The 14,079-nt window shown below is 39.8% G+C and overlaps 1 long non-coding RNA gene across 1 annotated transcript in view; it reads right to left on the bottom strand.

Annotated features, from left to right (window-relative positions):
• The window catches only part of LOC309853223, a 572,893-nt gene that overhangs the window by 205,118 nt on the left and 353,696 nt on the right, over positions 1 to 14,079 (bottom strand). Inside the window, exon 5 of the long non-coding RNA XR_014305583.1 lies at positions 2,356 to 2,418. This is a non-coding gene — a long non-coding RNA (uncharacterized lncRNA). The remainder of the gene's footprint in view (positions 1 to 2,355; positions 2,419 to 14,079) is intronic.

Here is a 14,079-nt window from a genome sequence, read left to right as displayed (position 1 = left end):
AATACATCCCATGTCAGGTCAAGTCACCCTTCTGCTCAAATCCCTATAGTAAAAGAGCAACTCCAGGAAGCAGAACATGGTCTATGTGGCAGATTTCATTTTCTAACGAGGCCACAAAAACATCTCTTGCCCCACATGTTCTTCTGGAACCTTGCTGTGTCTCCTCTTGAAACTGGTGGCACTTTATGACTACCTGTGTCAAAACGGTATGGTCCCAGCAACACTGTGTGTGTGATGTTGGAGGCTAGGTCATAACAAACACCATGCACTTCTACCCTGTAGAAGACCCTTTCTCTGGGGGCCCAGTTGCCACTCCAGAAGAGAGTCCAAGCTGCGTAAAGGGAGGCATATACTTTTGTTGAGCTCTCAGCCAACACCCAGCACCAACTTAGCTGCCATGTATCAGAGTCACCTTGAAATTTCCCAGCACCCTGTCCAGCCACTCCAGCTGATACAACATGGAGCAGAGACGAGCTATCCTTGCTGAGCCCTGCCCAAACTGCAGATCTACAAGCAACTGAATGTTGTTTTAAGTTACAAAGTGTGGGGTGGTTTGTTACACAGCAGATGATACCTAAGACTACACAGGTGTACATGAGCTGGTCTCCCGTTTCTTCTGCGATTCCCTCCTGGCCACTCAACTCCCAGGACACTATGTACTCTGTACTTCCACAAACATGGAAAGCATGGGGACGGGGGGTTGGGGGGAAGACCACATTCTTTAATTTCCTTCAGTGATGTTTTACACTTTGTTGAGTAGAAGTCTTGTACATCTTTTGTTAGATCCCCCCCCCCTAATATTTAATGTATGTGATGCTATTGCAAGTGCATTCTGGTGCATTCTAGAAAATCTGGAAATCTAGAAAATTCTGGTGCATTTTGGTGCATTCTAGAAAATCCTCATTTTCTAATATTTGTTGCTGGTATGTAGAAGCACAACCAATTTTTGCATATTGGCTTTATATTTGGCAACTTTGTTTAATTCACTTATTAGCTCCTATAGTTTTTTTGTAGACTCTTGTAGATTTTTACTTCCCAATAATGTTGTCTGCTAATGATAGTTGTATTCTTCCTTTCTTATCCTTATATTTTAAGGATATAAGGAACTTTTCCTTTCCTTTTTTTTTTTCCTTATTGAACTGGTTGGGACATGTAACGTGATGGTAAAAGATCTGACAATAGTAGGTATTCTTGTTTGGTTCTCAGTCTCAAGGGAAAGCTTTAAATATTTCACCACTAATTGTGATATGTGATGTAGATTATTTTTTATAAGATATTCTGTATCCAAATAAAGAAGGGTCTTCCTCAGGTCAACTTAACAAACATTTGCTGATAACCTATTATGTCTTAGTCACTATCCTAGGCAAAAGGAGAATTTTAAATTCTCATTTTGAATGAGACTATCCTTGCTTTGAAAAATTCACCATGTAGGATGTAAAATAGGTCAATACCATACAGAGTGGAGGCAGTAGGCAGGGGTGGGGAGAATCAGAAAAACAACTCATTCTGTCCAGGGGAGCTAGTGAAGGCTCTCAGAACACAGAACATTACAGGAAGGGCTCAACAGAGGAGATAAGCAAGATAGTTAATAAGAATGATGTACAAGGGCTCCTCCCTTACAAACTCTCTTTTGGGTATCTATCTATACATGTGGACTTCCTTTCATAGAGCCAAAAGATTACCCTAAATTACTGTGTACATGACATTTAGATAAATCTAATATTATTAAGTATTCTTTTTTTTAAGGAAGTTATAATTGCGGAATATAGATCTCATTGTAAATATTTTTAGGGACAATTCCTGAGTTCTATGTACATAGGTTTTCTAAGAATGTTCCATGAGGCAATATGCTGAAAATGGATTATGCTTTCTATCCCACAAACCCATTGTTACCTCTCTGTCCATCTCTTTACTGGCTGTATTTGCAAATAATACCACAGACAAAGAAGAAAAATTGACTTAGAGCAAGTTACACAGTATGTGGTTTACAAGTACTTACCTTATGTCATCATGATACACATTAAGTGTTAAACAAACAAATGTTGATTTGGCTTGGCCTGGCTATGTGAGTAGCCTACCAAAGAAAATAGTCTGGCCAGAATTATACTACCTTGGGCCATAGGCTGGCCAAAAAGACCAGCTACAGTGGAATCTTTTGAGTTTTTTTTTTTTTTCTTTTTAAATGAAAGAAAGGTATCTGAGAACAAAAACAGGTAACATTACAGAATTACTTTTATAAGAAGGCTCATAAAACTAATATAATATATCATTGGGCTATTTTATATGAAATGTCTCTAACACCTGGAGTTTTGCAAATAGACTGAAAAGTCATGTACATGTCTGCTGGTGACTTACATTCTCCAGAAGAAAAGCAAGGCGAAGGCTCATCAAGATCATGTCCAAATATCTGGAATTGTTCTGAAAGCAGAGAAAAGAAGAAAGGTGGAACCAGCTCTGGAATGGCAAAAATTGAGGTCTTTTGGCTTGGTAAGGACTGGAAGTATATAGTTGGTGCCCTATACATATCCCTGTGGGATCTATCTTTGCAGTGTCTGCTGGCCACAATTCTAAGCTAACATTTACCCCTCTTTGTTCGATGGCTTTCCCTGCAAGTTGGAGCTCAATCTGTCCCAAGTGCTGAAGAGTTAATGCTCTTGGTTAAGGTGCTAAACAATGACTGTTAGGAGTCTGTGTATCTAACCTCAGACGGGAATTCTAAGCAGAGTTCTAATTGGTTCTCAGTTTTGCCCTGTAGGACTAAGCTTGTTACCCGCAGAGGTAATTTGTAGTCTTATTTTCCAACCCCTCTACCAATGGTTCCTGGAATCACTTCTAGGATAAACCATTTCATTTGGGTTCTTGTCTCAGGGACAGCTTCTGGGCAAATCCCAACTAACACAGATTATATTTGATTTAAACAAAGGAGATCAGTATCCTTTCCCCACTTTTTCATAAGAAGTTGGTGGCTCTTTCCTCTGCAAATCACACACTCTCTAAAGGAGCTCACACATTCTGTTGGAGGGTCATGGAGGACTTGAAGCAATTATCAGGACAAGTCAAGTCAAAGCAACTGTCAACTAAAATTGTGGCTCATTGGAGCACGAGCATCATTTTTTTGCTTGACTTAATTGCATAATTGCCTTGGTTCTCAGCTTAGAATGTGCAGACCTGGAGAAGAACAATTAATGATCTAATGTAAGGGGGGACCCATCTCTGTGGCTTCTGGCCAAGAGGGAGATGCATCAATGTCAAAGGCATCTATCCTCAGAGACCCTCTCAGGGAGAGAAATTTCTCTTTCAATTATGACCACCTAAATATCATCATGAAAATTGCTTTTTATGAAATCAAACCATGGAAATTAAACTTTTGGGGAAAATAGTTAAATCTCAGCCTTGGATCCCTCCATCTGCTACATTGGAAATTTTTCCAGACCATGTCAGACATAGCTACTGGATTCCATAACAGGTTTGCTTTTGACATTTCAGTATACTTAGTGAACATTTCTATGGATGAGCCAGTGGCATGGCTTTCAGAAGAGAGTTGTGTTTAAATTCCATATTTTTTCCTGTTATAGAGGAATCATTGTAATAAATGAGACTTCTAGTCTTAAGCTTTTGTTCAAATGAGATTAGGCAGAAAAAATTCCCAAATAATTATAGTGAATATAAGTTTCAGCATAATCCCTTAATCCAGGAGCAGAGTGGCTTGCCCCTAAGGATGAGATTCAAGCACATCACAGGAAGAGTAAGAGACCAACAAACAGCCAAATGGAAAGTCAGCATTGCATTGAGTTTGTTTCTTTTTGAAAGTAATTGCTGGACCTCTTTGACAAGCTGAAGAATGAACTTAATGCCTTTATTTTCTCTACTTTAAAGCATATCTAACTGGACTTCACAGGAAAACAAAAACAAAAACACCTTTCCCCCATTAGTCACCATAAATCTGAATATGACTGAGATAAATCAATATACATTGAGGATTGTGGCTTAATTCTAATGACACCAATATTAATTCTAGTAAATTCTCTTCACTGAAAGACATAGGCAAACATAATGCTCCTCAGAACCAGAACCTGATGGTATCAGATGGCTAGCATTAAGAATATCTGGGTTTTTAAAATTTGTTTGGTTTTGTTTTGTTCTAAGCATGAGCCAGAACAATGAATTAGCACCTCTTCCTGTATGTAAGAGGTTTTTGCTCAATACATGTGGCTCAAAAGCCCCAGTAAAGACTTTATTTTGGGGATGACCAGGAAGGTGGTCTTACCCAGTGTGAGGTCAGGTTCAGAAAATGTCCAAACTTGGGAGGAAGGAGCAGATGGCAGAAGAGTACCTAAGGTCCCAGGAGTTCAGCTAGATATCAAACCATTATGAACACCTACAAACTCAACAGAAGAGAAGATAGAAGAATTCTAGGAAAAGAAAATTGACCACTTTCTGGAAGGTAGGGTGTGCAGAGAAGTGAATCTGAGTCAACAAATGGGAAGAAAGACTGTGGGGAGAGGGGCCAGCTTCCTCAAGTGATAGAGCAGTGGAGCACAAAATCAGAACTTTTAGAAGTCTGCTTCACTGAGGGACGTCACTCTAGAGGCTAAGTGAGGGATGGAGCCCTTGTGGAGTCAGTGTGGTCTCAGGACCTGTGAGCTCACAAAAAAGCCAGGGGTGTCTGAGTGTGGCAGAGGTCCCAGGTATTAGACTAGGGAAGCCAACTGTGGAGACAGAACCAAGGACCAGCTCTCAGCTTGGGGTTACCTTAAACTATTATCCAAGGCACATTCAGGCCCCTGCTCTTTGAGCAGGGACTCTACAAGCGGTAGATCCAGGGAAACTCAACTTCCTCCTCTGGGAGAAGCAGCGTGGGAGTGTATTACAGGAATCTGCTAGGTTTGGGCACAGCCCAAACAGGGTGGTACACCAGAGATAGAAACACTTGGTCACAGGCTGGGTGAGCTCTGAGGGGGGCCAGAGACCAAGGAGATGGGAGGTATTTACTGCTTTTCTCTGAGGGTGGACTGAGGAGTGGTCCCCAAGCTCTCAGCCTCTCTGGGTGAGAGACTGGGGGGCTATCATTTTCATTCCCATCCTCCAAGCTGTACAGAAATGGTTCAGGGAACAAAAGCTCCCAAGAGGGAACCTGAGCAGATTACTTAGCCTGGCCCCTGGCAAGGATGGGGCAATTCTGCCTCAGTTAAAGACATTTTAGAATCACAGCAACAGGCTTCTTCCCCCAGAAGATCAGCAAGAACATCCAGACAAGACCAAGTTCATCGATTACTGAGAAATGTGGAACTCCAGAGCTGGGGGAAAGCAACACATAGAATTCATGGCTTTTTTCCCATGATCCTTTAGTCTTTCAAAGTTAAATGTTTTAAATTTTTTTTCCTTATTCTATTTAAAAAATTTTTTTCCACTTTATTATGTTAACTTTATAAAAACTATTTTATCTTATCAATGCCTTTTCTAAAATCTTTTAAAATTTTCATTGTTATAGTCATATTGTGCCTCCTCATTGTATTTAACCTTATTTTTTGTAAAAATATTTTTTTCTTTAAAATTTTGGGGTCCTGTTTCTTCTAATACATCAAAATATAGCTAAAATAGAGCACATGGCTTTGTTCTAGTCTCCAGTCTGATCACATTCTTTCTTTCTTTTTTTTTCTTTTTTCAACCAGCTTCTTATCAATTCCTTTTTAAGGATCTTTTAAAATTCATCTTTACAGTCATATTCCATACTTTCATCATTTTTACCCTTACTTTTACAAACCAAAATACATCCCAAAATCAAGTGTGTGGCTCTGTTCTATTCACCAATTGAATATATATATTTCTTTTTTTCCCTCTTTCTTCTCCCCCTGGTTCTGGGTCTCTTATGATTTAGTTAGTGTATATTTTTCTGGGGTTGCTGCTACCCTTTTAATATTTTATTCTCTCATTAATCTATTCTTATCTGGATAAAATGACAAGGCAGAAAAACTATCCACAAAAAAAAAAAAAAAAAAAAAAAAAAGAAGAACAAGAGGCAGTACTGATGAGTACTGATGGCTAGGGACCTAATCAATATGGACACTAGTAAATGTCAGAACTAGAGTTCGTAATGACAATTATCAAGGTGCTAGCTGGGCTTGAAAAAAGCATGGAAGATACTAGGGAATTGCTTTCTGGAGAAATAAGAGAAGTAAAATCTAACCATGTTGAAATAAAAATAGCTATTAATGAGGTGCAATCAAAAATAGAGGCTCTTACTGCTAGGATAAATGAGGCAGAAGAAAGAATTAATGATATAGAGGACCAAATAATGGAGAATATAGAAGTTGAGCAAAAGAGAGACAAATAAGTACTGGACAACAAGGAGAGAATTCGAGAGAAGGTGCAACCATAAGATGAAACAATATTAGAATAATTGGGATCCCAGAAGAAGAAGAGGGGAAGGGGGCAGAAAGTGTATTGGAGCAAATTATAGCAGTGAATTTCCCCAATTTGGCAAAGGGAACAAGCATCAAAATCCAGGAGGCACAGAGAACCCTGCTCAAAATCAATAAAAATAGGCCCGTACCCCATCATCTAATAGTAAAACTTACAAGTCTCAGTGACAAAGAAAAAATCCTGAAAGCAGCTAGGGATGAGAGGTCTGTAACATAAAATGGTACAAATATTAGATTGGCAGCAGAACCTATCCACAGGGATCCGGCAGGCCAGAAAGGACTGGCTTGATATATTCAGAGCACTAATGAGAAAAATATAGAGTCAAGAATAAAATATCCAGCTAGGGTGTCACTGAAAATAGAAGGAGAGATAAAAAGCTTCCAGGATAAACAAAAACTAAAAGAATTTGCAAACAACAAACGAGCTCTACAGGAAATATTGAAAGGGGTCCTCTAAGCAAAGAGGAAACATAAAAGTAACAGACCAGAAAGGAACAGAGACAGTATACAGTAACAGTCATCTTACAGGCAATACAATGGCATTAAATTCATATCTTTCAATAGTTACCCTGAATGTAAATGGTCTAAATGTCCCAGTCAAAAGACACAGGGTAGCAGAATGGATAAAAAACAAAACAAAAACAAGCAAACAAAATTTATTATATAAAAAAAATTATAATAACAAAATCAAAGAAACACATCAACAATAATACAATAATAGTAGGGGGCTTTAACCCCCCCTCACTGAAATGGACAGATCATCTAGCAAAAGATCAACAAGGAAATAAAAGCTTTAAATGACACACTGGACGAGATGGACATCACAGATACATTCAGAACATTCCATCACAAAACAACAGAATACACTAGTGTACTCCCATTCCCATCCCATCACAAAATAACAGAATACACTAGAATACTATAGTGCACATGGAACATTCTCCAGAATAGATCGCATCCTGGGTCACAAATCAGGTCTCAACCATTACCAAAAGACTGGGACAATTCCCTGCATATTTTCAGACCATAATGCTTTGAAACTAGAACTCAATCACAACAGGAAACTTGGAAAGAACTCATATGCATGGAGGCTAAGGAGCATCTTCCTAAAGAATGAACAGGTCAACCAGGAACTTAAAGAAGTATTGAAAAAATTCATGGAAACAAATGAAAATGAAAACACAACTATTCAAAATCTTTGGGACAAAGCAAAAGAGGTGCTGAGAGGCAAGTATATAGAAGCCTTTCTCAAGAAACAAGAAAGAGCTCAAGTACACAACCTAACCCTACACTTAAAGGAGCTGGAGAAAGAACAGCAAAGAAAGCCTAAACCCAGCAGGAGAAGAGAAATAGTAAAGATGAGAGAAGAAATCAATGAAACAGAAACCAAAGGAACAGTAGAATAAATCAATGAAAGTAGGAGCTGGTTCTTTGAAAGAATTAATAAGATTGATAAACCCCTGGCCAGACTTATCAAAAAGAAAAGAGAAAGGACCCAAATTAATAAAATCATGAATGAAAGAGGAGAGATCACAACCAACATCAAAGAAATATAAACAATCATAAGAACATATTATGAGCAAATTTGACAGTCTGGAAAAAATGGATGCATTCCTAGAGACATATAAGCTACCAAAACTGAACCAGGAAGAAATAGAAAACCTGAACAGACACATAACCAGTAAGGAGATTGAAGCAGTCATCAAAAATCTCTCAAAAGACAAGAGCCCAGGGCCAGATGGCTTCCCAGGGGAATTCTACAAAACATTTAAAGAAGAATTAATACCTATTCTCAGAAACTGTTTCAAAAAATAGAGATGGAAGGAAAACTTCCAAACTCATTTTATGAGGCCAGCATTACCTTGATCCCAAAACCAGATAAAGACTCCATCAAAAAGGAGAACTACAGACCAACATCCTTGATGAACACAGATGTGAAAATTCTCAGCAAAACACTAGCCAATAGGATCCAAAAGTACATTAAAAGGATTATTCACCATGACCAAGTGGGATTTATTCCTGGGCTGCAAGGTTGGTTCAACGTCTGCAAATCAATCAATGTAATGCAATACATTAATAAAAGAAGAACCATATGATACTCACAATAGATGCTGAAAAAGCATTTGACAAAGTACAGCATCTTTTCTTAATCAAAACTCTTCACACGGTAGAGATAGAGGGTATAAACCTCAATATCATAAAAGCCATCTATGAAAAACCCACTGTAAATATCACTCTCAATGGGGAAAAACTGAGAGCTTTCCCCGTAAGATCAGGAACATGGCAGGGATGTTCACTATCACCACTGCTATTCAACATAGTACTACAAGTCCTAGCCGCAACAATCAGACAACAAAAGGAAATAAAAGGCATCTGAATTGGCAATGAAGAAGTCAAACTCTCACTCTTTGCAGATGATATGATACTTTATGTTCAAAAGACTCCACTCCAAAACTGCTAGACTCATACAGGAATTCAGTAAAGTGTGAGGATATAAAATCAATGCACAGAAATCAGTTGCATTTCTATATACCAACAGTAAGACAGAAGAAAGAAAAATTAAGGAGTATATCCCATTTACAATTGTACCCAAAACTGTAAGATACCTAGGAATAAACCTAACCAAAGAGGCAGAGAATCTGTACTCAGAAAACTATAGAGTACTCATGAAAGAAATTGAAGAAGACACAACAAAATGGAAATACATTCTATGCTCATGGATTGGAAGAACAAATATTATGAAAATGTCTATGCTACTAAACCAATCTACACATTTAATGCAATCCCTATCAAAATACCATCCATTTTTTTCAAAGAAATGGAACAAATAATCCTAAAATTTATATGGAACCAGAAAACACCCCGAATAGCCAGAGGAATGTTTAAAAGGAAACCAAAGTTGGTGGCATCACAATTCCAGACTTCAAGCTCTATTACAAAGCTGTCATCATCAAGACAGTATAGTACTGACACAAAAACAGACACACAGATCAATGGAACAGAATAGAGAGACCCAACATGGACCCTCAACTCTATGGTCAACTAATCTTTGACAAAGCAGGAAAGAATGTCCAATGGAAAAAAAGATAGTCTCTTCAACAAATAGTGTTGAGAAAATGGTCAGCCACATAAAGAAGAATGAAACTGGACCATTTCCTTACACCACACACAAAAATAGACTCAAAATGGATGAAAGACCTCAATGTGAGACAGGAATCCATCAAAATCCTTGAGGAGAACATAGGCAGCAACCTCTTCAACCTCAGCAACAGCTACATATTCCTAGAAATACTGCCAAAGGCAAGAAAGCAAGGGCAAAAATGAACTATTGGGATGTCATTAAGATCAAAAGCTTTTGCACAGCAAAGGAAACAAAGGAAACAAAACCAAAAGACAACTGACAGAATGGGAGAAAATATTCGAAAATGACATATCAGATAAAGTGCTAGTATCCAAAATCTATAAAGAACTTATCAAACGCAACACCCAAAAAACAAATAACCCAATCAAGAAATGGGCAGAAGACATGAACAGACATTTCTGCAAAGAAGACATCCAGATGGCCAGCAGACACATGAAAAAGTGCTCAACACCACTCAGCATCAGGGAAATAGAAATCAAAACCACAGTGAAATACCATCTCACACCAGTCAGAATGGCTAAAATTAACAAGTCAGGAAAGGCCAGATGTTGACGAGGATGCGGAGAAAGGGGAACCCTCCTACACTGTTGGTGGGAATGCAAGCTGATGCAGCCACTCTGGAAAACAGCAGGGAGGTTCCTCAAAAAGTTGAAAATAGAGCTACCCCGTGACCCAGCAATCACACTACTGGGTATTTACCCTAAAGATACAAATCTAGGGATCCTAAAGGGCACATGCACCTGAATGTTTATAACAGCAGTGTCCACAATAGTTGAACTATTGAAAGAACCTACATGTCCACTAACAGATGAATGAATAAAGAGGATGTGGTATATATAAACAATGGAATACTATGCAGCCATCAAAAACAAAATCTTGCCATTTGCAATGACATGAATGGAACTAAGGGGTATTATCCTAAGTGAAATCAGAGAAAGACAATTATCATAGGAACTCTCTGATATGAAGAATTTGAGAGGCAGGGCGGGGGTCCTGGTGGGCAGGGAGGGAAAAAAATGAAACAAGATGCGATTGGGAGGGAGATAAACCATGAGAGACTCTTAATCTCACAAAACAGAGGGTTGTTGGAAGGTGCGGGGGAGAGGGATAGGGTGGTTGGGTTATGGACCCTGGGGAGAGTATGCGCTATGGTGAGTGTTGTGAAATGTGTAATGATTCACAGACCTGTACTCCTGGGGCAAAATAATATATGTTAATAAAAATTTATTGCTATGCAAAAATAAATAAATAAAATGTGCAAAGTGGACAATCCACATTGAATTTCTTATAGTTTATTAGTAGCTTCATGCCCTTGCTGGCTTTGGGTTTTGTATCTGTTCTACTCCTTGCCTGTAACATTCACTGGCCCACAGTCCCCCAACATCCCTACCACCCCTCCAAACACTCATTTTCATTCTGCTGAAATTGGCATTTCAAGTTTTTAGAAATGGAGTTTTCTGGAGGGAGATACAGTTTATGTGCTTTTTGAACCTTTGCTACATAATTCTTCACCCCACTTCTCGTTGGTTTTCTGCCCATCAGCTCAGGGCTTGAGCTCCTGCCTCCTGCCTGGTGCATAGTGAACTCCTCTTCAGCTGGCCTTGGACAGTTTCTGCTAATCACCAAAGGGCAGCTTCTACGTCCACAGCTTGCTGCTCGGGGCCTCTGCCTATACTGGTTCCTTGGCTCCACTTGTCTCTCTGGTGCAGAGTGTTCTAGATGTTCCCAGTGCCCCTTCGAGCTCAGAGGATCAGGGAAGTGGGAGTCCTATGATTGCTCTGCATACATTTGCTGTGTAATCATGGGGAATTAACTTCCCCTGCCTGGGTGTTATTTCACTCATTTACAACAAAACAAAACAAAACAAAAACCCTAAAAGGATGAGCAAACTTATTCTTAAAGGGCCAGGGAGTCAATATTTTAGACATTGCAGAGCCACATGGTCCCTGTCACAACTACTGAACTTTGCCATTGTAGCACAAATGTTGTCATAAATACATAAGTAATTGGGACTGTCTTTGTTCCACTAAAAGTTCATTTACAAAAGCAAGTGGCAAGCTGCAGGTGGCCTATGAGCTCTAGTTTACTGGTCCCTGATCCAGATGATTTGCATGATTCCTCCTCCAAAATGCCCTGAAGTCATCTTGCTCCTACCAGTGTAACTGAATAGTTTCTTCTTAGCCCCTTGTTCTTTTCCTCCCACAGTTGAGGCAAATACAAAAGTAAACAAACATCTTTCCCAGCAGACTATAAATCCCAAGTGCATGGTGATGATGGTTTTTTTTTTCCACCAGAGTATACCAAGACTGTTGCAATGTGTGCTGCACAGAGTCATCTCTGAAAACAAACAAAAACTAAATGAATGAATGTGAGGACCTGCTCAACCATTATGAAAACAACCAACTTTCTCTGAGAGAGGAGGACCAGAGGTACCCCCCCCCCCACACACACACACCCTTAAATACATGTTCCCTGTGACTCTCTCCTGATACATAGTATTTTTCCGTCTTTTTCCTGGAGGTTGGAATAGATTTGTACTGAAGGATTCACAACTGGATTCTCCTGGGCCCTGGGCGGGAAGGACTTCGTGGCAGTGCTTCTCAAGTTGCAATGAGTGCACCAAACACCTGGGACCTTGTTCAAGTGCAGGTTTTGGTTCCAGGTGCGTCAGGGGAAGTCCTGAAACTCTTCATTTTTACCAGGCTCCCCGGTGAGGTGGATGCTGCTGGTCCGTGGACCGTAGTTTGAGTTGTAAGGTTTTAGGGAACTTCTGCCCTGAGCAATTTTCCTTCATATTCGTACCTAATAAGGAGAATTTCGGTCTTGCTGCAGAGAGCCTTCCCAGACTAGTTTATTCTGCTTTTCTTTATAAAACCTGAAAATGGCTGTTTAAGTTTTCTCTGCCTATGGCACAGAGATTAAAGGCACCGTAAGAAGTGGAAGTTACTTTCTATGCAGGAAGGTTAAGGGTCACTCTCCGGGTGTATCTTATTCACAGGGAATAAAAGTAAAAGGAAGGGAAGGTGTCAGAGCACACTCAGCTTTCATATTTGTTCCAAATGGATCCCTGGACACTACTGGGAACCAAGGAAGGATGGATGGGCAGATGGCACATCACAGCACAAAAGACAATGCCCTTCTCCTGATGAAGAGTCCAGGAAAAGGGACAGGCTTGTAACAGAATTATGTTTATTTTGAGAAGAAATGCTTTTTCTTAATTCACGATATTTCCTTCCACTTGGAATGAATTTGGTTAACATATCACTTATTCCTCTTTCTGCTCCAGACAAGAAGAGAGTGGCTTATAAGATGCTAAAGTTGGGGAGAATAACCTGAGTAGGGTGACCCCACTCCTTCTTGTTCCTCTTGGGCTCAGGGTCCTTCTGGAAGCAGGAGATCTGCTTCGTATCTTCATCCCTGGCAAGTCCCACAAGTGGGAAGCCATCTCCCTTAGCACAGCCTGTACCTGAATGAATGTCATTCTTGGTGCAGTCTTCAGACCCGCCTGGCTTTCAAACCAGACACTAGAATAAAGGTGTATTGGTGGTTCTTATCTGCTACTCCATCTTCTTTTTCAATTTGTTAAGACTCAGTCTCAGGAATACAAATCAATCCTTCATTAGGGTTCTTCCAAACCAAGTGTAACACTTTGGCTGGTTCGAATTTTTTTTGTGGAGAAATGCTTATAGACTTGTTCTGTAGCACTGACAGTCTTCTCATGGGCAGCCATTTCTAGGCCAATGCAAGAGGCTCATCATACACAAACCCAAATGTGAGTGTGTGGAACAGAGATGTGCAGGTACATGCAGAAGAACCACACTCACTGAATATTCTGAAAAATGTCAAGGAGTGCGGAAGACAGGGAGGGTCCACGGAGCTGGGCTCTCTCAGCTTTTGTCTTGGCTCTGCTACTTACCAGTTCTGTGACCCTGAGAAAGTCACTTCACCTCTCTGAACTAGTTACTTCTTCCATGAGATATGGAGAGCAATGCTCACAGGGTAATTAAAGCAAAGAGTTTCATACCCATGAAAGATCTTTGGGTACCATGAAACTATGAAGGACAATTGTCATATTAATGAGTATAAAAAATGATTTTGACTCTCAGATGTTCACATACAGAGTTCAGTATCCATTCGAGAATTTGACTGCAGGTATGCATCTGGGGAGTCATGCATACCACACAGTGTTAGTCGGTCTTCAAGAACTCTGCCAGTTCTAATCCAAACCCCAGTTTTATAAATAAAAGAAGAGAAGTGGGGTGCCTGGGTGGCTCAGTGGGTTAAAGCTTCTGCCTTCGGCTCAGGTCATGATCCCAGGGTCCTGGGATCAAGCCTCACATCAGGATCTCTGCTCAGCAGGGAGCCTGCTTCCCTCCCTCGCCCTCTGCCTTCCTCTCTGCCTACTTATGATCTCTGTCAAATAAATAAATAAAATATTAAAAAAAAAAAAAAAAAAAAAGAAGAGAAGCAACTAGCCCAACGTCACTTGCAAGTTAGTGGCAGATTCATGAGTAC

This window comes from Mustela nivalis (genome assembly GCF_964662115.1).
Source record: "Mustela nivalis genome assembly, chromosome: 18".
NCBI lineage: Eukaryota > Metazoa > Chordata > Mammalia > Carnivora > Mustelidae > Mustela > Mustela nivalis.
This window is presented reverse-complemented; position numbering and strand designations above follow the sequence as displayed.